At 39.5% G+C, this 24,052-nt stretch overlaps 1 long non-coding RNA gene across 1 annotated transcript; it reads left to right on the forward strand.

Annotated features, from left to right (window-relative positions):
- The first annotated feature begins 9 nt into the window (after nucleotides 1–9).
- LOC128358831 (uncharacterized) lies at nucleotides 10–3,045 on the forward strand. The gene is made up of 2 exons (XR_008321416.1): nucleotides 10–1,004; nucleotides 1,067–3,045. It is a non-coding gene; the product is annotated as an uncharacterized LOC128358831 (long non-coding RNA).
- The last annotated feature ends 21,007 nt before the right edge of the window (nucleotides 3,046–24,052 follow it).

Here is a 24,052-nt window from a genome sequence, read left to right on the forward strand (position 1 = left end):
GTGACCCCCCCCCCCCCCCACAACTGTAGGTCACTTTAAAAACACTTGAAGTTTATTATTATATCATTTAATAAGTTACAGACAGGCTTATAACTGCACCTATAAATGACTGTCTGCTAAGAGACATTAAAACATTAATGTGCTCATGCTGTCAGTTCAGGGTTGCTGCTTCACTTTTATTTCAGGATACTTTCTTTTGATTGTCTATCAATACAGCTGCTGTCAGACTTCAAGCTCTAATGAGGACAGTGCCATCCAATCCCTGTCAAAGTCACTCTGGTTTGGAGGTGGGGCATATGTGCTGATGGGGGCTTGGTGTGGTGTTTCCATTTGAAATAAAGAGATAATAACACTTCTTATAGCGGAGAGCAGAACAGAAAACACTGCTACTGCCTAAATTGATGACGAGGGATTCAATTGGAGTATTTGAGGTGTTAGAGCTTTATTTCTTACAATGCAGGACCGAACCTAACACTGTTATCATGGTCACCTTAATGCCAGCAGAGAAAATCAGTATTAAAGGCTGACTAACAAGCACTGTGTGTGTGTGTGTGTGTGTGTGTGTGTGTGTGTGTGTGTGTGTGTGTGTGTGTGTGTGTGTGTGTGTGTGTGTGTGTGTGTGTGTGTGTGTGTGTGTGTGTGTGTGTGTGTGTGTGTGTGTGTGTGTGTGTGTGTGTGTAAAAGTCAAGTTACCCCTGGGGATTTCATTACTGCAGTCTTTTCTTCTTTCTTTTTTTTTTTTTTACATCATCCACAGCCTGAGCCGCTGTGTGCATGTGTTGTTAAAATTTCAAATACACAGGTGAAAAACAATTTGCCAAACAGGAACATTTTTAATTTGAGGATGCCCTTTATGATAATTAAGTAACACTGTTTTTTTCTTTTCTTTTCCATTTTGGCCAACTGATTTCAAAACACCCCAGGGTTATGAAAACTAGTTCTGTGTGTTAATTCATCTCCTCTCCTCTCACATAAACCCCTCCATCCATAACACCCATAAGTTTGTTCATAGAGAACAAAACAGTAAGAAAAAAAACAATCTCTTTTCTCCAGTTCAGGTGTTCAGATCACTGTAATACAACTACCAAGCACCACTTCCAGCCCCCAACAGCATTAAAATGACAGTCACAGCATCTTTACTGAACCACTGCTCGCTGTCAGCTGCTTTGTATGGAGTCCCAAACATGCCGTGCTACATTAAAAACTAAAACATGATGATACACATAATCAGATGAATACATAGAGTAAACTATATAATTGAAGCAAGAGCTTGTGAAATAAAGTAATACATTATTATTGAAACTAAAATGTTTCTGAATGAAAATGTTATTTTTTTATCATTATTATAGAGTTTTGCAATTTGTCATTATTTTTATTATAAAAAAACAAACTATGGCAAAATTTCCATTTGTTTTTTTTAAAGCCCGTTTTTTATTTCGTGATGTCACTCTTCATGACAGTAGAGCTGTCAGCTGTCTCAGCCCCCTCAGTCACATTTGAGTCAGTCACATGCCTCTAGCCCAAGCACAGAACTCATCTTTTTTAAATTTGTCTTTAGAGCATTTTGCCAGGATCACAGTAACACTGGCACATTAACAAAGGCTTTCATTAAGGTGCATTGTCTTCATAGATAAGATAAATGAAATGTGTCTTTAAAAAGGCTACACATGCTACCAAACCAGCTAATGAGAGATGTTGGCTTGTGAACTTCATTTGTAACTAGCTAACTGAGTGATAGTGATGATGTGTCTAACTGAAAGTCACACGACTCTGTGAAGAGATGTAAAACACTTCTCTTCTCTTTGGTTGCTCAATAGAAGCTAGCTAGATGGAAGGTAGGGGGCATGTGATTGGTTAAAAGTTGAGGAGGTGGGAATTGGTGACAACTGTGCTGTGGTGCCATCGTGAAATAAAATCCAATAAAACTGTTGATATAAAAATAAGATGATGAAATAACATTTCATAATGATGGTTATTTTCTATATTTTACACAAATCTATTCATAAGAATATTTGTTTTATAATTAATTTATTCTTTATTTAATTCTGCACTATTTGGGCCTCCATACCTCTGCTCCTCTTCTAGAAGTTCAGATTTTGACATTTTATTCCAACAACTTGATATTTGTATATTTGACAACTTCATCTTTCACCCTTTTTTTGGGAACTCCTCTTTGTGTATATAAAAAGATGGTTGTTCAAAGCAAAATGATTTTTGACTGTAACCCATTACCATGTGTATCATTCATTGGATTTTGATAACAAACAGGATTTGGTTCATCCCTTAGCTTGATCTAAACCATCATTTTGTCTTCTCTTCTAACAAATGTTGTCTGGCTAGTGGCAAGCTGTCACTCTAGCTGCTTTGCTGTGACCTGGCAGATGGCTCATGGATCCACCCTGAAGTGTATATTTCCATTCATAAGAGAATTTCAGTCTATGGTAGAGAAACATTGAATAACATAATACTGGAGATGTGTGTATGCAGTGTGGGGTTTACTACAGGGTATGTGGTCACACTTTTTACCAAGCTGGTTTTTTAAAATAAACACACACTTCTGCTATAATAGGAACTATTCTAATAACTACAAACACACATGCAGTACACACATGACATCTGCTTCTGCAGCTGTAAAGGACTTCTGTTACACAAACACTTGTAAGTGAAAGAATAACCTCTGTTGCATACCTGTAGGGAACCAGTCTCCCAGCTGTCTTTTGTGTTGGAGCCTGGGCTGCGTCCCAGCTCTGTTACCACGCACCCTTCCTCTGATCCCTGCGTAGACATAGACACTGATCTGATCAGTGATTGTTTAAGGAAGCGAGGGATGTGAACAGTTTTGGAGAAAAAAAGCCCCCCCTCTCCCCCCTCCGAGGCTTTTGAAGCCACAAAGACTTCTTCTGGAGATGCCGGAGAGAAATGGATATAGGCATTGCAGACAAGCTGTGCACAATTGACTTCTATCATGAATTTAATTTCATATTTTGACTTTTGAGTTTTAGCCAATGAAAAAAAGAAAAAAAAGAAGGAAAAAAAAAAGAAAAATGAATTAAAAAAAATTGTGAAATGAGTTACCCTCTACTTAGCATGACTTTTAAAACCTTTAAAACAATATAAAAAAGGAAAAAATGATAATTGAAAAAAAAAAAACTATGTACTGGAAACATGTTTAAAAAAAAGAAATATTGTATTCTGTTTAATTTTGACAGAATTATTTTTATTAAAATACATCCATAAGCATATGAGTGATCTCCTGGTTTTTCTTTTTTTTTTTTTGCTATGTTTTCTATTCATTTAATAAGTTTTCTTCCCCACAGCCAACATATGAACACAAGGTAGACTGGACATAGTGGAAGTTGTGTGCACATATAACTACTGTAATAATCAATGTGAGCACACAGAGTCACCTGGAAGTCTCATCAGGCCTCCAGGTTAATCAATTCAAACTAAAACACTCAAACATTTCCACTATCTCAACACGACACCCTGCTGAGAGGAAGCTACACGTTGCTCTCGTTAATGACTCAAATCGATGCTATGGTGTTGATGATGTGTACTTATAGAAGTGGTAATTGGGATGTTTCCTGTGAGATGTTGTCTTCTCAAAATTGTTGTGAAAGTGTGGAAACATTTCTTTCACTGACTGGGCGCTTCCTCTTTACATGTTTCCTGTTTATTCATCACTTATTTAGTAGGGGATCATTATCCAGTGAGCTGTAGCTGTGTCAATACTAACCAAGTTCTTCCTGGATTTCTTAAAACACACAAAGGCCTCTTAGTCCTGAAGCATGAATTTAAACAATGAATTAACTTTTTTCTTTTTTTAACAGCCTCCAGCAGGTTGTAGGCTTGGTGATAATCTTAATTATAGGTGTCAACTGTGCCTTCTGTGTGACGGCAAACTTTGATTAAGGCCAATGTTATTTTACCCACCACGAGCATTCCTATTACCTGTCAGACACTTTAAACTGCATGGATGCTCCTCAACTCCACAACTGTGAGTGAACAGCAGGAAGCATTTAGCAGTTCATGATTAGCACCGTGTGTCGTTTAGCCAGCCTCGTGCTTCATATTGCAGACTTTAATATGGATTCCTGTCAGCTAAAGAGACAAATGGCGTGGCGTGACTCAGTCTGATTAGCTAATTATTAAATGTGCTGAAGTATTGCCACAATAAATCATTTTACAGGAAGAAAGAAAAAAATAAATAGAACGTACAAAATAAAGTGGCACTCAATCAGATCATAGAGATTTGAGACTTTTACTTTGCATGTTACTACCTTTAAACTGTGAGCACATGATATCACTATATATGGAAGAGAAAGTTAAGTTTGTGTTAAATGTGATCATGCATTGAGTTATAGTGCAGACATACAGCATGTTAAGCATTTCCAAAAAAGGAGGAGAGTCATTTGTATTGCCTGTGTTGCACCTGGCTGTTGTACTGTAGTTGGACAGCAGAGGGCAGAATGAGGTTGGAAAATACATCTATACCATCACAGCACTGAGAGACTTCCTTAGATTTTTTTTCCCCCACTCATTCAGTCATTTCATAGTTTAATTTTTAAAAATGAAAACTGACATATTTTCCTAAAGTGTACCATAAATTCCACTGATAAAACCCTACAGATGATCAAACTGTGATCAAGATGAAACATTGCACACTCTAATAATAGTATGTTCTCTTTCCTTTGATAATCACATAAAGAATAAGCTCCAGCTGATCAGTCAAAACTCACACACACTAATACAATCTCTGTTCATGGGGAAAGTCATGTTAAAGAAAACAATACAATAGACAATACATGAATTATGTTTATAGAATATTGTAAAAATGGTTAAATAGTGCTAATGCAGACATAGGAAGTGTGAGGAGATAAGTATGGTGCATATGTGTGTGAGAGAATCTGTACATTCTTGTTTTTTCATGTATGAATCTATTTTATAGCAAAGTTCTATAGCAATCATTTGTTAAACAAGAAAAGAGAATCATCTAACACATTTCCTCTGAGAAGCATTCATAGTCTTTATTTGTCTTCAATATTGCAGATATTGAAGACAAATAAAGAATGCTTCTGTGGAAAATCTGTGTGAGAAGTTAGACGAAATCAAGTCATGAGAAGTCATCACTTGCAAACTTAGAAACGACACAACGTCAGTGTGTGAAAATGATGCAGGGGAGAACAGGGTTGGTGGTCACACTTTTTACTGTCCTTTGAATCCCTCATTAACAGTATCTTGAATAGATTCCCTTTCAGTGTGAAATGAAAGCCTGAAGTGTCAGGTAGGAATAGAGTGGCCTTACTCTCCTTTTATTACTAACCTTATTATTACCATTACTTTTTAATGGTAATGATAGTTTAATTATAAACTCACTGTGTAAAAGCCTAGAAGAGAAACACCAAAGAGTTGGATATTAACATTTTCACACTAAACGTCCTCTCATATCAATATCAGGTGATTTATTCCAGAAATGGGTTAGGGTTAGGGTTAGGGACTTTGGAAATAACATCTCACTCAAATTCTGAAAATGTCAGTACCAACACTTTTAAACAGCGCCCTCTAGGGACTGACATCTAATGAATGAGACAACCAAACCTGTTCTCCACTACCTGTATTCTTGTTTAACTGAACTGTTTATTGGAGTAGAACAGTGAGGGGGTTCAGCTCCAGCTGTAGATAAGTTAATTCAGAAAGTTTAGAAAATGGGCAACATATTTATTATTATGGATGAAGAAGTGAGATTATGGTTTGAGTTCAAATGGTTTGGTGTAGGCTACTGGTGCCAGAATAGAGGGGACAATGAGACTTCTTGTCCCACCACCTTCAGGTGTTATGATAAAGTGATACAATCTATAAATCATGACTGGTGCGAGTGTGTGACTTATCGTGTGTGAATATTGAATGTTACACAGCAGTGGGAGATGCAGCAGGTGCTTTTAATGAGGTGGACAAGCTACTGCATGTAGGTCAATGATGGTCGTGTTCAACTTACTTGATAACAGGATAAACAAATATGTAATGCAATATTTAGTTTTTCTTTTTTTCATGTGAATTTTAAAAAAGAAGAAAAAAGAAATCCCAAAGCCCTTCACAGAAACAGAAAGAAATGAAACCGAAAGCAGGAAAGGATGTGTTTTTGTGGATATTATCTGCTCCTGCTGCATCTTTGATGTGTGTGTGTGAACACCATTGATTATTTAAATCTCTAGACATGCTGTCAGGATCAGTCAGGATCTCAGGGTAATTAATGTTCTGTGTTCTTCTACACATCCAAAAGGTCAGCTGTTACATACACACAGTCCAGGTTGATGCAGTGAAGCAGATAAACCCTGAACCATCTCAAACATGTGATTTCAGAAGCTAAAAGTTCAATTCTGCTTCTTCTCTAACTTAACAACACAGAGTCATCTCTCCAGGGGACTTATCAGGACAGCTGTTATACTCCAAACTATTTCACTGTACAGTATAAACCTTTAAACTGTGTGTGTGTGTGTGTGTGTGTGTGTGCGTGTGTGTGTGTGTGTGTGTGTGTGTGTGTGTGTATAACAGCTGACCTTTTCAATGTGTAGAAGAACACAGAACATTAATTGCTATTAGATCCTGTTGGTGTGTTTAGAGATTTAAATAATCAATGAAGTTATGCTGCTGAGCTTCATGCAGGATCGCTGCAGGTATTTAATAAACTCAGCTATATTATTGTGGGGTGGGGATGGGAAGGGGGGTTAAGAGTCAGCACCCCTGCATGAACCCCCAACTTAAATCATGTTCCTGTGTCTGTCTGTCTGTCTGTCTGTCTGTCTATGTATCTATCTATATCACAGATGCAGTAGGAGCAGGAATTATATATAGAACATATAACATTATATATAAAAGTGGGGAAAAAAGTTGTTTTCAGGTTTAAATTTTTCTTCCAATTGCTGATTTGAATACGACAACAGGAAACATATGTGGATTTCTGTTTTTTAAAATCCACACACACAAGAATGGAAAGAAAAAAAAAGTATTGTGATTGTAATGCACTGCAATGGCAAAAACAAAAAAAACCTTGAAAAACCAAAGCCCCTTTGTTTGAAAACAATAATGCTAAAAAAAAAAAAAAAAAAAAAAGCTTTAAAAAAAAAAAAACATTTTTTGTTGTTGTCAGAATTAAAAAAGGCCCAATTTTGTTCTTTTGTTCAACAACCTTTTCTCATTTTTCCTTTTTGAATTGAAGAATGAAAGAAAGCAGACAGGTAAATGAGAGACTGGCCAACTCATTATGTAAGCACAGGATCTATATATGGCTCCTTCACTAAACATCATTGTATCTAAGGTGTGTTACATTGTTTAGTTGTGTAGCATGTATTAATAACCTCATTCATTATATGTGCTAATTTAGCTTGTGTGGTCTTTCCCCATAACATCCCCCTGCTGATTGGCTGGAGTAGTTTTGTGTGGTTTCCTTTAAGTCACTGTGTGTTTATATGTCCATATACAGAGCCAGCGATGTGTATGAACACCTGATATTTTTTCAGCACTTAGAACAGACAGTTAGTTTGCTGAATTTGACCCCCCCCCCAAAGAAAAATTGGATTAGAATCACTGACATTGAAAATAGCTACCTGCATTCAGCTGAACTATAAAAAAAGAGCCTGAATGGGAAATGATTGCATGTCTATACGTGTCATTTCCCCAACCTATGTTTATGAATGGTTGTTGCCATATCAACGGTGGAATAGTGTAATTCCAGCCTGTGTAACACTTGAAAGCTGGGACCAGGATGCAGATGGCAAAGCAAAACTTGTGTGCGGGGTCCATTATATATGCAAATGAACAAGTTTGACCTGTGTTTATTAAAGAATTCAAATATCAGCATTAAAACATGTTGTTGTATTCATCATATTGTAGAAAATGTTCTCCTGGATCATAAAATAGTGATGGTGAATGTCTTTTTTTCCCCATAAGAGTAACCAAACATTTATTAATGACTGATGGGGAATTTATGAATGTGAATTGGTGTAGAGAGAGACTAATTATGAGTCAAATGAACAGTATGGAAGGGTTAAATCTGTTTAAATTTGAGGTCTAGAATATATCCTTTATTGCTGTGTGAAAAATGTCGTTATTAAGGAGTGATAACCCGATAAACTTGTGTGTTTGGTTTTTTATTCTTCTAAATTTGTCTTGTTTTCTTGTTATCACCTGGCTCCTCATGTGTCTGCTGCTTGTGTTGTTTTTTTTTTTTTTTGCATCCATACATTGCTCTGTTGTCACTAGCACGTTAATGCTTGAATGCCGCTGCTAGGTTGAGTTTTTAATTGATGTGGACTGGGTAAACTGTGCAACTGAATTACCCTTCTGGAATAAATGAAGTCATCTGAATGTGAACAAGACTGAAACAGAGCTGACAGCGTAGATCTTTGACGACTTAATGAACACGAGGCCGGCTTCTCTCGCTGATGCTCCAAGCAAGATCGTTAAATGTTTGGCTACACTTCATTAAGAAACTGAGCTTCATTTTTCAATCACACACATGCAAAAAGGAAAATAATAATTGTACATTTTATTACAGGGTAACTCAATAAACTGGATAAAATAGATAATCCTTGAATTGGTGATTAATTAAATTTTATTTATATAGAGTCAAGTCACTACAAAAGTCATCTCATTCTCAAGGCATTTTTTTACACATAGAGAAGGTCAAGAACACTCTAAATTGAATTTAAAGACCAAACATTCCTCACTTGGAGACGGCAGCAAGGAAAAACCTCAAGCAGAACCGAACCGTTATGTGGCTTGAACTCACTGTGCTAGAACACTTTTTAAAATATAAAACCTCAAATTTAGCCAATCTAAAACGTTGCAGTACAGTATTTAATGTGTTTTGTCACTCTTAGGCTCATTTGTGGTCCATTTGTGGTCAAGGCTGGTTAAAAAGGAGTGGATGCATGTCCTTACCTGTGTAGAGTCATGTGATCTTAAGAGAAAACATTATAGAAGTAGAATGGAGGAGAAGCTTGAAGCCAAACACTGTTCAGACTCTCAGCAATTTATTTCAGATATCTGGTGGAGATCTCAGTGTTTTCAAAAGATCACAAAACATGTCCGAATGTGGATGAAATTTTGGGGGTAAATTAGTTTAAACTGATGCGCCAGACATATAGATTATTTCAAATTGATTAAATGGTTAAAAAAAATCATGGAGGATTAGGTTTGTAGAATTCATACAGCTTTGATGAAGAGCTGGAACAAGGTGATACAGACTACAGGTGCTACTGTTAGTGTGGAATGAGAGAAAGGGGAAATAAAAGGTACATACACTCAATAATTTATCATTTAACTCCCAGGCTGGTGACACACAGATATATGCCGGTTGTCCGGAGGTTAGTGGTTCAAACACATGCTTGACATCTCACTCGGCGTGCTATTAGACTCTGTTTCTCGTGCACACGGAGAGATGAACCTGTAATTACACACACGAGGTGAGAGTGGTGGGCTGAATGAGAGTGGTGGGCTGCGTTGTGGTCGCTTAGTTTCCGACATTGTATATTTTTACGCCCTTGAGGCCCGCAGACATCCTCACGGTGCCATGAGACCTCTGGCCTTCAGAACTGGGGATGGAACATTAAGCGTGGTTACTATGGTACACGTAAGTCACCATGGCAACCTGCTACAGCGTTCTCAGGAGGTGGATGGGGGCTGGGGAGTGGGGTGTAAATAACACCCACTCTTATTGCCCAATTGCTGTAATGCATATTCATAGTCACATGCAAGTCATTAGGGACATGTTTTATTAGTCTACCCACCCATCTACCCATCTATCTATCCATCCATCCATCTTTCCATCCCTCTATCCTTTTTGGCTTGACTAAATAGTAATTACTCTGAGGCCAGTTGAAGGATGCAGCCCCCGCCTGCTCTCAGCTAGATTGTAATGGGTTCATAAGCGCTGCTGATTGAATTGATTGCCACAGTTGGAGTCTGGCTGAGATGTACAATGGGGTAGAATATGCAGAGCGCGGAACATTAATCAGCTCACAGAAACGGGCTACAGGCTCTCATTTTATTTCAGGTACAGTTGAAAACATACAATACAAGTCATATGTAAGAAATGATAGCAAAGAAAAAAGAGACCCCCCCCCCCCTCCCCACCGGCTTTGGAAGATGTGCAAAAGTGTTGCTTCGCTGTTCTGTCGTATTCCAAAAGACACTTTCATTCTGATTTTTCTCTTTTTTGTGTGCACATATATTCTCTTTACACAGTAGCATACAGACATAAAGACATATACGTTCAGAATCAGGAAGGTACTTACCTTCATAACAGCAGGGACACAATCTTTTATGGACCAATATCACAAATTTGCCTCATCATCTGCACTGTACAGCAAACAGCATCCTCTATCTATAGAGCTTCAATTCATATAATGAGGGAAAAAAGAGAATATGGAAAATCAGAGGTTAAATACAGGACATATGCAGCACCATTTTGGTGTCATGGGGGTCAAGATTCAAACAAAGGCACCTCTATAGCATTGAGCTGACCTCAATTACACAGACTGTTTCATTTTGTTTCCTCATTTTCTCATACAGGCTCTGACAGAATACATGAATGTACATATTTAAACAGGGACATTTGAGTCAGAGCACAAAGGCGCAGGTATGTTTGTTCAGGTTGTTCATGGGTCTGTGATAAATAAGGGTTGGCAAGATGAGCATCTCTTTAAATCAGGTTTGTTCAAATGTACATTTTGTATTTTTTTTATTTTGAAATTACATTTGCACCTTTTTTTTGACCAAAAGTAAAACTGAATGCTCCTGAAAATGTCAAATGGTGTAACCACAAAAGAATGATAAATACTAATATTGTATCCACCAACAATTGTATTCCATTACCCTTATTTAATATAACATTTTATAATGTAAGATCATGCCAAACTAGTTGATATCGTGTTTTATTGAGAATTTGGCGTTTTTAAGCACGTTGAATTATTTGTTATTATAAGTTTTTATGGTTACACCACTTAGACATTTTTGCCATAATCCTCTAATATATTCTCTCAAAATGGATTAAAAACAGAAATTCTATGCTGGTTCCACAAAAAAAGAATGTGTGCAAGTTATTCATACGTTTATTTTCCACCTTTTAAATTTTGACTAAACCACATGGACACAAAAAAACCCTCATTGACCCTCATACATTTAGTTTCCAGGAGGGAGGTGGTGGGGGGTGTTGATAGTTATCGTAAGCTGGAAGTCAAAAAAGCAGATGAATACAGACAGGAAACAGCAGAGAGTGAAAGAGTGAAGGAGTGGAGGGACGTGCGAGCGTGACTCACTGAGGTAGACTGTGACTTGTTGTCAAGAACGTGAATTTACAACAACAAAATCACTAGTCTTCCACAGCGCGTCACACTGTAGCAGAAAGCTGAATGGATTGTAATCATTTTATTTTGAAAAATGCAAGGTGAAAAAATGAACGTGAAGACCAAGTTCTTACTTCTCACTGGACAATCATTATGTAGGATTTTCCTCATTAAATAAAAAAGCTTGTATCTACTCTTTAGAAGTGTGAGTTGACACAGCCTGGGTAAAAGGTGAATCATTAAAAAGAAATAGTGTCAAATGAAATACTCAAACTGTAATAATAACACTAATGTCCTCTTTAAATATCAAAGATCATACATCTTCAGACAGGAAGTTATTAACACTAACACATTGTGCAATGTAACAATGTCACGGCACACTCCACACTGTATAATGATGACTTACCGAAATGTGTTTGCACTTTATTTCATTGCATTACATGAATCACAATCACTTTATTCATTCTGCACACATTATGGAAATATAAAGGGACACTATAAAGGGCATTTAGATTTGCATGTGTTGATGCAAACAGGAGTGTGAGGAAATAATGCATGATGAAGCACTAGTGATGAATTTATTAGAGAGAGCATCCCTGCTGGTAATAATGCACCCATAACTACCACACACATACACACACGCACACGCTCATGCACGCACACACACACACACACACACACACACGCTCACACATACACACACACACACACACACACACACACACACACACAAAGCTGAGCAATTGTGACAGAGCTGTGCTGTTTTAATAACAGAGGACTAAAAGGACACAAGTTTAATCTCCTGGTATTGGTTCTCTAAAGCTCTGCCAATGAAGAAGGATCTCTGCTGGATAAGGAACGGGGGAGGAAAGGAAAGGTAAAAAGGTGGGAAGGCAAAAAAAGGATAAAAAAGGAGTGGAAAGGGAATGAAATGAAGGGAAAGGAAAGGGAAATGGATAGAATAGGGAAGAGGATAGAGGAAAAGAGGATATGTAAGGTTATAAAAAAAAGGAAAGGAAATGAAAGGAAAGTAAAGGGACAGAAGAGAAATTGAAATAGAAGTAAGGCAAGGAAAAAGGAAAAATGGGGGAGAAGAAAGATTAGAAAGAGAGAGAGAAAAGAGGGAGAGAGAAAGGAAAGGAAAAGTGGTAGAAATGAGAAAAAGAAATAAAACTGAGGAAAGGAAATGAAGGGAAAGGAAAGGAAAGGAATGGGGGAAATGGGTAACAAATGGATAGAAGAGGAGAGGAATTGAAATAAAAGAAATGCAAGGAGGAGAGGAATTGAAATAAAAGAAAGGCAAGGAAAAAGAGGAAAAATGGGAGGTGAGAGAGAAAAAAGAGGAAGAGAGAAAGGAAAGGGAAAGGAAAGAGTGAAGGAGACAAAAGGAAGGAGAGATGGGAAAAACAGGAAATTCAAGAAATAAAAAGGACAGAAAATGAATAATGGGGAAAGGAAGGAGTGTGGAAAAAAGAAAAGAAAGGAAAAGGAAAAGAAGAAATGACAAAAGAGGAGCTGGAAAAACGAAAAAGGAAAAGGAGATAGAAGAGAGGTAAGGGAGGTAAGGAAATGAAAGAAAAGAGAGGAGAGGAAAGCAAAAATGAGTGTGAGTAAAGTAGTGATAAGTGTTTCCATGTTGACAGTTGTCTGTTATTGAGGCCAAACATCAGAGCACTATGTGTGAGTGCAGGTTGTGTTGTGAATGATAAATATCCTGTAAATGAATGATAATGGCTTGTTTAGCTGTAGCCCGCCTACAGCGTCTCTGCTCCATCCTATTTCCTGTTAATATCACTGGCTTCAGCCTCGCTGACCTCTCTGCCGTTCTTCTATTTCTATCAATCTTTAATGGTGTGTAAACGGCTCGGCTCCACACACTGACCAACCGACATGGCTTTCCCACCTCATTACTGTCCCGGAGGAAAAAAGAAACAAAACAAAACAAACACAAAAATCACTTATTTCTCTGAAATCTATTGGGCATGTGGACTTTTGATGATATTTCCAAGCAGCAACCTCCAGGGCTTAAAAATTAAGGCCAAGGTGGAAATGTCAAAAACTGCATTTCCTAGAATGGCCACCTGAGGCTGGCTCCGAAAGCAAGTCAATCCTCATAGAGCCCTATGGTAAAATGCCCAACTTTTGCCAACATGTTTACACCCTGGTATGTTTTTTTTGTCTTGCTAATGGGGATTAATAAAGTTTCTCTAATCTGTAATCTAATCTCTAATATTAAGGTTTAAAGTTTTTGTGTAATTAAGGACCTGGCTGCTTTGAGTAACGTGGGTGCTTTCACAAGCAAGTCGCTACCAAGGTGACAATATTAGGTAACGTTATCATGACATGACCCTCGATTCACAGAGTATTGGTCTCTGTGTGTCGCTCTTTCAGTGTGTTTTCAGTTCATGAAAGTTAACGTTAGCTGTTCCTTTTTTTTTGCAATGAGTATTAAAATGCCTGTTTTTCACCAGCTAAAATTAGTATTAGCATTATCACAGTTAACAATAGACCATAGTAAATGATCAATAACGTTAGACTTGATAGGATTAGTGCCATGCTCTTGGCCAAATATGGTCACTTTTGGCTCCAAAAATCCAATATGGCGACAGTCCAAATGCAAACTTGAGGCTTCAAAACCAAAGGGTGGTGCCATGGTGGCTATGTCATGGCACCACTATTTGTTTTACAATCTATGGATATTTGTAGTGTTTCTCCATCATTTGTTTGTCTCTTCAGACTGAATCTTCAATCTTCAGTAAATTCCTATTCTTTAATTATAGCCAGGATGGTCAAGATGTGTGACTTTAACACTCTAGAGTGTAAAAGCCATCTTTCCCTAGCTGATGATCCCAGCAGAGCAATAAAGTTATAAGATGTGTGTGTTTTTGCACTTTCTCTCTGTTTTTGCTCTCTCTCCTTTTACCTTGTTTGTCAGGTCAATTATGTGTAGCCTATACACAGAGACACACACACAGACACACGCAAAGACACACATACTGCTGCCCTGCTTGCTGATCTCAACAAAGGTCTGTGACACAGTGACATTTGGAAGTAGATGAAATGACCGGCAGGGTCGGGGAGAGTGCTGCGCTCCATGTTTTACTGCTCAGGGATAAGAGCTCTTAAGATCTGAAAAGAACACACACAAACACACACACACTCACACACACACACACACACACACACACACACACACACACACACACTCGCTCTCGCTCTCTTTAGGACCTCAATACCTGCTTCAGTCCTTTTCTATCCATATCCCTGCTTTCTGGGTGCTCTGCTCTGTGGAGCCTTTCAGGTCTTTGTTGTGGTTGAAGCACTACAGGACCCAATCAAATCTCAATCTAAAGCCCATTAAGAAGATGGACCAGGGGCTGTAGAGCAGTTGAATGTATAATTTAAAATACATATATTACTCATGCTGGAGGAAAACTTCATTTCTCAGAGAAGCGCTGTTTTTTTTTTTACCCCCCAGGAATTAAGTACCAAACTCTTATTTAACCCATGACATGAATGATTGATGTCTGAAACCACAGAACAGGACAAATGGATTTCACTGCTTCGTATATTATAATATATCCAAAGAGGATTTTGTGTGTGTGTGTGTGTGTGTGTGTGTGTGTGTGTGTGTGTGTGTGTGCTTGAGTGTGACAAAGAAAAAACAACGACACTCGAGCTAGTGTTTCACAGACTTAAAAGCATGCGATTACTGTTAAATGACAGTTTTCACAAGAACAACACTGTTTTCTCAACACCAAAAAAGTGGTAAATCCACAAATTCCTTCTTTAATTGATTTTCACATTCTGGGTGTTAACTAGCTGAGCAAAGCTGTGGCATTTCTGCTCTGCACTTCCAGATAATTTGTCAGCCAAAGTGAATGTGTGGCTCTTCTCAGCAATTTTTGTGTTTCTCTAGTGGCACTCTTTTCTATCTATTTTCTATATTTGTTTAACTGTCAAAAAATCCCATAAAAAGACCATCAATAATCAATAATGAATTGATGCTATTAACAGATACAGTCTGTGTACCAAAACCTTGGTGCCTTAGAGCTCAATTCTAGAAAGACTATTAAAACACATTAATGACATGAACACACAATGTACACTTATTTGAAATCAATGTCACACACATCCTGCTACAGTAGATACTACAGCACCATATTAATACACCGCTGAAAATAGTCCCCAATAAATACACTTTATCCTGTTTTTAAGTAACGTTTGCGCAAATCCACAGTGATCAGATGTTTAACTTTATAGTGGTAACCAGTTTTTAAAGATCATCCATATGAACCAATGGGGAGGGGGCTTCATGTGTGGCTTCATGATGACCAGGCAGAGAAGTCAGAAAGTATTGTGAGATGGACTAAAACTGCTAGTTTTGGTGTTTAATGGGGTTTCAGGTGTTTCAGATGTGGGCTCTCTTTTAATTGCCTGTTGCAGTTGTGAATTTGATCCCAGAAAAGGGTCCTTGACTGAAACATTTAATTGTTTGAAGTGTGTGGCAATTCAATTTTTCACATCACATGATTACTTCCATGTGTGAATTAGATAACACTCAGAAAAATAAATGTAAAAGCGTTTATTAAGTGGCTATTTCTTCATATCAAAATGATAAAACAGCCGCAAGTAATTGTAATTTACTTTAATGAAAATGTCACATGTTACTATTTTAAAATAAATACCTAATATAGTTGTAAATTTGAACAGGAACAATCATTGATAAAGTCTTCCTGGTGTGTATAAAGAGAGTAATAAGGGACAGACTGAAAATTACTGGGAGAGGGCTGAAGACAATCTCTAGCATTATAAATATATTTTTAAAGAAAAACGGCACCACACTCTTCCTGGTATCTCAAAATATTATTAGACAGTATTCATTTGGTACAGCCAGTCTCACCATTTACCCCAATTTAAACCTCATTGTCTTTAGGGAAACATAATAAAGCTAGCAAAGCGAATGTTGAATGTAGAAATGGAAATTCTTGGAAAACCAAATGTTGACTATTCCATCCACTCTTTATTTTTGAAATAAAAGCTACTAATAATACACCAGTGCTCTGAGGGAGCTGATAGAGGTAAGCTATAATATTTTTACCTCAATTTATAAATGTATGTTGCACATTGTTACTCATGTATAAGGCCAGCTGTATGACTGGCTGGCCATCATATTGTTGTAACCAACACAATGACTGAGTCGCCTAACCCTGATGTAGCTATTCATGTAGCTATTAACTATATTAAAGGTGGACTAATATGAAATATGAATCAATGGTGAAAAAAGAGCGCTTTGCTCTCCCATCAACTAAACTACCCTACCCATTTTCTGCCCCCAACTTCCCTCCAAATCATTTTCCTACGGTCCCTAACTTGACTGCTACAGCTTCAGATCTGAATCTTCATCATCATCTCGTGGTGAACTTGCCTCTACGTTGCACCTCGTCTTCTTCTGAGTTTCTCTCTTTACAATGCCCTCATCAGAGGTTGCTGTCAGAGCCAACAATGCTCAGACTGACAGCTGCCTTGGTTGGCCCGCAGCTCCACCAAGTTTATGTTACAGGAGCCATTGATTCTCTATGGGGCGCTGGCTGCCTGGGTTAGCACGCACAATGCCGGGCCAACAATGTGCCCGCATTGTCCAGGTCACAGTGCTGAGCACGAGAGTGACAGTGTACAGTGAGCTATGAGTTCATTAGACCAGTGCTGCTCTCCTTTCTTTCTCTTTGTCTTTCTCTCTCTGTTCTCCAAGTATTCATCTCTCTCTCTCTCTCTCTCTCTCTCTCTCTCTCCCACTCTCTCTCTTTCTCTGCCTGGCGAGGTGTGCCCTTCTCACTACTCATTAATGTCCAGTATGAGCCACTGAGTTACAGGTATTAGCCGAGGAACATTGAAGATCGTCACACAATGGTATGCTGCCTGCTTAAACCCGTGAACACCCCCCACCCCTCACACACACACACACACACACACACACACACACTCACACAGAATCACACATTAGAAATTAGCTCCACGTCCAGTCTGCTTCTAATTTTCACATTTAAAAAAAAAAGCATATTAAGAAATAATGGGTTCCCCATAGTTCACATAACTTACTGACTCTAGTTATCTCTGCCTCTCTCTCTCTCTCTCTCTCTCTCTCTCTCTCTCTGTGTGTCTGTCTTTCTGGAGGACTTAGGTCACCGAATGTACTTAGACTTGTGCAGATGAAAAGCTCGGAGGGTGAGAGTTTGGGACTATTATTCTCCCAGCCCTGGTCCAACAATTATGGGCAGCCTGCTGAATAGTTCTATGTCATTAGAGCAGGCTAAATTATGCTCTTCACTTTGGGATGAAGGTCCTTTCACTCAGAGCCAGAGAGAGAAATAACTGAGAGAAGACAGTAGTGTTCACAATGAAGCTGACAGAGTGTTCAAGGACAGCAGGCTTTCATTTCTCATCTGGTAATGTTCTATATTAGACTAATGTTCAATTAGGTTGTCAAGGCCAGTTAGTGAAATGTAATTCTTATACAGAAGAAGAGGAGGAGGAGGAGGAGGAGGAGGAGGAAGGGGGGGTCTTTTATCATATTCCGTCATATTCAATGCGAATAATTTCCCTTTACATGTATGGTAAGCTAATCAAATCATTAACCATTCGTTCATGATGATGAATTCAAATAGGTTAAGATTTCATGTTAATGAAATGCAACAAGAGAGCCGCTGTAGTGTCCAAGGAGTTTATTCTAATTCCTGCTGCCACTTCATATGGACGAGGCTCTTAACGCGGTCATGATGCGCGGCCTTCACATCAAGGGGGGGTTAAAAAAAAAAAAGAAGAAGTCACGCGGAGTGTGCAGGTGACATAGCACGGCATGGACAAAATAACAGGTACACCTTGAAATGTAATAATCCAACTCTGAGCTGATTTGGAGCATTATAAGCTTCACGGAGGCAGGATCTATAGCAGGGATGTTCTGTTGGATCACATTATATTCTACAGGTGTTGCTGTTATTGCACGTACATCCTCTGCATTATATATTAAAGCTGATTTATCCACACTCACTCTCCTGTCTCTACCAGCTGTCTCGTGATTTGCAAACATGTCATCAATCACATTCCTGCTTTTGAATTCATGTTTGTGGTTATGTTTTATAGAATAGTTAACATTGTCTTCATTCTCAGCAGCAACTAAAACACTAGGAATGATTTTTTTTTTTGCTACACAAACCTCTCATTCTGTTATATTTCTGTATTTCAGAGTCCTGTTTTCTAGTTAAATCATTTAGCTATGGTGATGACTTTTCATTCTCATCATGTGGTTTAACGAACACTAGTTAAAATATGTTTTACAATGATTTTTCAATTCTTCTAACTGAGCTACCGAGACAGTAAATTCAACTGTATTTAAGGATTTCATTGTCTGAACTGAAAACGATTGAAGATAATAAATAAAATATATAACAGCACACTCTTGCACTCGCTCCGGATTGATTCTCGCGTTAATAAAGAACATTACGTCTGACTGGCGGAGCCCTGATGCTGGTTTTTAATTGGTGAAGCTGACCACTGGCTCTCCTTGGACTCGTAAAAACTAAATGTCACGAGGGGTAAACGTGGCATGAGCAGCTGCAGGAGCGCAGAGGGAACATTAGCTGCTCCGTGGCAGTAAAAACAACACAATCTATATACAGAGCACAGAAAATGAAAAGAGGAGGGTTTCTCTTAAATGAAAAAGCTTCCTCAGGGTGTGAATATAAGGTTTCTCTAACTTCTCGGCTTCTCTTTTGCAGATTTTAATAAAAGAAATCATTATGGAGAATACATTTTACTCAGACAATCAGTGGAGATTGTGATTTTACAACAAGCAGCTGAGAATCCTAAAGCTAATACTCTCCTCTTTCTCCTCCTGTCCTTCTTCACACCCTCTCCACCCTTTTCCTCCTCCTCCTCCTCCTCCTTTTTTTCACTGTAAGCACCCCTCCTCCTTCTCTCACCTCTCACCTCATCCACAGTTCCTGTCCTCCTACCTCCTGCTCCACCTGCTCGGGATCGATTCTGCGTTAGTGAATTCGGAGCAACGGGGGAGCTCAGCGGATGGATAATGGCCACTGAGCGGAAGTGAGCAGGAGCCGGACGTGGCTACTTCCTGCACAGCGTGGCGGTCATTTCATCACCTGGGGTCATTTTGTCTTACACACCCGCCCCCCCCTCTCCTTCCCCCCTCCTCCTACTTCACCACCACACAATCCCTACCTCACAGCCTGTTCCATCCACCCACTTTCTTTTCTTCCTCTTCTCCCCACTCTCATTTTCTCTCTCTTTTCAGGATCTCTCTCTCTCTAAATACCACGCTGGGCTGCAGACAGAAAGATGACAGACCATCAAGGGTCGCTGTAGGCTGATCATTAGCAGTGCCCTGTGGTTGACTTCAATTAGCCTGCAGAGACACTGCGCTGTGGTGAGAACATGGAGTCAGGTGGGCTTCACTTCACAGCTCTCAGATTTACAGTTAAATTCAAGTCCTGGCACGTTGGAGATACACAGGAGTGGATGTAAATTAGACAGGTAGAGTCATATTTTAAAGTTCCATAATGCAGATAATGGATTGGATTGTAAAATGCGTTATTTAAATTTAGAGAACGATACGAGTAAATACGATGAAAAATATAGCGTTTGCGTTAACATAAGTGAGCGTGTTCTGTTATAAAGTAACATTCTTTGACTTTCATTTTTCATTGTGAAGCTGCAGATATATCCTGATTGACCCAACACACTCCTTCTACATATTTTGTAGAAAGAAGAGAGTTGGGGGAAATGTCACCGAGCATGGTGACAGTTGATGAGGAGGAAGAGGAGGACGAGGAAGAGGGAAAGAATCCGGAGAGGGTAAATGGCGTGACGGGAGAAACGGAGACGAGACGGAGAAGAAGGAGGGAAAAAAAAAACGACAAAAGCAAGGAGAGCCAACGTGAGCAGGGAGAGCCAATCTGCTGTAACGCTGAACAGACAACTCTGGGATTATCAACAACAGATGATGATTATTGGTAATGTATGTGTGTGTGTGTGTGTGTAGAGGGGGGGGGGGCAATTATGTAGAACCCCCCCCCCCCCCTCTCTCACTACCACCCCACCCCCATCTCCCTCTCTCTCTCTCTGTCTCTCTCTCTACCCCCTACGGCGGCCCTGATGGGACACAGCCTTTCATTTGCTCATTGCGGTAATTGGTGTACATGTGGGAGGTACATGTGTTCTGCTCCCCCTCTGAGTCTGTCAGAGAATTAGAAAATGGGATTCTCTGAAGAGCAGTGTGCGTCTGCCTCCCTCATCCAAGATGACACATTTTCATTATTCGCTCGGTGACAGAACAGATTTCTCTGTCCTCTGGCCGCCAGCATACATTATGATTTGCAATTGGGAAGATAATTCATATTGTGATTAATTTTTTTTTGCCAAAATACATTAAAACAAATGAATGGTAAATTAATAGGTTCTGCAATTATTCTGTGTTTTTCTTCTTCTTCTTCATTCTCAGCTTGGATGCAGAATAATAAGCGATATAATCTCTTTACAACTAAACGCAGCGTTCAAATTGGTTTACAAATTAATTAGCCCTATAGAATTAACTAAAAAGGAAATGAACTTCTTTTTCTCCCTGAAGGATCATTAATTCATGTCACCTTTTCCCTGTTATATTAAATCCCCTCTTTTGAAGGGTAGGCTACATATAGAAAATGCAGGTGAATTCTTTTTGCTCATTTGTTAATGCAAAACAAACAATGTGAACGAGTGCTGCTTTAAACCCATCAATACTGTAAATATGTGCAATAGTGTTAAAATGATTATATTTTTAATTGATTGGCTTATTAGTAATGATTCTACCAAACAGCAACACTATGGAATGTATACTGCATGTAGCCTTAGTTATATCTTTTTAAGCAAATTATGAATCATTTCCACTGATCTTATATAGAAAATATAACATGTAGAAGCTACACTCTGCATTTAGACAGTCCAATGGTTTGAGGAAGAAAGCAGTGTCTACTTCTTCCTCTTTCTTGTCCTTTTTGGGGCTACTTTAATGAATTTGTCTTTAACATATGTATCATGTGAATTTAGTAGTAGGTAGTTTAACCACAATCAGCTGACTAGGTTAACAGGTGTTTAGCTTCTTACTGGTTATGATTCGATTTAGCTACTGGCTTATTAATGTGATATAAACAAACTCAATTACTGAGATGGTTGAGCAACAAAACGGATTTTTCAATTACAGGGAAAAATATGTTAAATTAGGTTTGGCTAAGAAATGCCAGATACCTAGAGTAGCTGTAGTGCAGCCACTGCAGGTTGGTTTGAGGCCATTTCTGTTACATGATGATTTTTCATGGTATTCATATTCTGCTCACAAAAACATGTAGTTACAGCACCCACTTACAGTTTCACAATGTTTCACAACAGTAAGTCAGACTAAGATTGCTGTTTTGGAAATATCACGTGTATTTTGTTGGCTCTCTTCACAGACATAAAGGAGGGAGAAAAGTAGCAGCATTTTCTTTTTTTCCCAGTGAAAGTGAAAATAAGATCTGAATTTTGGGAAGCAACAATAGTAACAGTGGTGTCCTACCATCATGTAAACTCGAGGTGATGCTCAGAATTCATGTGGGAAAGCATTTATGTCTATAAATGTCTATAAATGTCCTGATCTCTGAAGAAATCAAACATGAATATGAGACATGGCACAGAGCACAACTGTCTAAAATAATCTGAGAGTTCAAAATGTGTCTGTGAAAAATATTGGATGTATAAATATATATTTAACCCTTTGGCATCCTATTCTAGAGAGAATGAAAGACTCTGTGATCTGCAATCATTGGTTGGAGAATCGCTGAGGGGAAGAACAGAGAAAACAGCCAGACCACTGACCTCTCATCGAGGGAGCATCCTGTACACAGCGGCCTCAGACGAGGGCTCGCCGCAGGGGGAGACGCAGACATAGACGTGGGGGGTGGGCGGTGAGGCGCAGTGGTGGTGGTAGTGGTGGCGGCTGGGGGGGGGGGGGCTGTTGCTGGAAGAGCAGCGGGGAAGGTGAGGAGGAGAGAGGAGAGGAGAGGCGAGCTCTGGAGAGCCGAGGTTATTGGGTTAGGGGGGAAGGAGCGCGAGTTGAAAGAACAGAGGAGGCGCAGCGAGGAGGAGGGGGGTGGAGGGAAGGGGGGGGGGGCTTTGTTTAGGGAGGAGAGGTGAGGGAAATGGTGTAAGAGGTGGCGAGGAGGAGTGTTAGCGAGAGAAAAGGAAAAGGTGCGATGTTGGGATTAAAGCTGAAACGAGCAACATATGGAAAAGGATAAGAGGGTAGAGGTGGAGGTGGAGGTGGAGGAAGGCAGCAGGCAAAAGGAAAGAGGAGTGACACAAATCTTATATTTAAAAAAAGAAAAAATAGAAAGGTAAATAAAGCAAACTGCTCTTTGCACCTGGCTTCAAACTACAACCTAATGTAACATATGTGATGCCAGATAAACCGCAGGTGTAAACACACCCGGTGCAGTTCACATGTAGTAATTGTGTACACAGAAATAAACTGGCAGGCAAGGTGGAGGACATGCATTTTGTCAATATGGATTTATGAGGATACTTGTTGCCTGAACAGCTGACTGAACAAGACTTCCTGTCAATATTAATTATCTCTTAAATATTATCGAGGGAAGTCGTGTTCAAAGCAACCGGAGGGAAACAGATCCCGAGGCGCACGAATGTAGAGAAGATGGATTCTAATATGACATGTAGCCCCGCTCTGAATCACAGGAGGCCCTATGTTAATCCAGGAGAGAGACAAGGTTTAAGAGGTAAGGGCAATTTTTGGAGAGGGAGCTTATGTTTGTCCTTTCAGGTTTATTAGATAGGAGGAGTGGTGGTGGGGGTAGGGGTGGTGGTGGTGGTGGTGGTGGGGGTTTGGGGAGGGGTAAAAGCAGAAGCCACAAATCAGATTGGATGCATGTGCTTTAATCGACAGGAGGACGATGCCTTATGAGGAGGTTAAAGTGGGCGCTGGAGGATGGAGATGCGGGCAGAGCGGGGGGGGGGGGGGGGGGGGGGGGGGGTGAATAGAGGAGAACAGGTGCTGGTGGTGGGGGGGTGGACGGGGAGCTGTGGAGAACAGCAGGGTGTGAGGTGAAAGGGTGAGGGTGGCAGCGCGGTTCACACAGGAGGGGGGAAGAGAGAGCCACGCGAGCAAAGGGAGGGAAGTGGAGGTAGGGAAGTGGAGGGAGGGAGGGAGGGAAGGAGGGAAGGAGGGAGGGAGGGAGGGAGGGGGAGTCTGCAGGTCAAAGAACCTTTGCTGGGTTCAGGTTTTGATTCAACCCTTTCTTCCCTGGCTCTCTGGACCAGGCCTCGAGCACTTTTCTCTGGCCTTCAAATTGTCCCCGTCCTTTCATTTTTCTTATTTTGTTTCCTTCCCTTCTCTTCATATTATCTGCACCCTGGATTTGTTTAAGTACAAGACTAGTATTCAGGCAAATAGACTGAATCAACAGGGTCTGAAATAGTGTAGAGGATCATTTATTCTTTAAACTTAAATCTTGATCTTTAACATCAATGTTAAAATGTATCTTAAAGACCCAAAAATACCCTTTCCCTACTATGTGTGATGGGTTTCTACATGAACACATGTCTTTTGCCAAACTGGACACTTTTGGCCACTGCAAGTCAAATCAGAATTAGTATTAAACTCT

The sequence above is a fragment of the Scomber japonicus genome, chromosome 5 (genome assembly GCF_027409825.1).
Source record: "Scomber japonicus isolate fScoJap1 chromosome 5, fScoJap1.pri, whole genome shotgun sequence".
Classification (NCBI taxonomy): domain Eukaryota; kingdom Metazoa; phylum Chordata; class Actinopteri; order Scombriformes; family Scombridae; genus Scomber; species Scomber japonicus.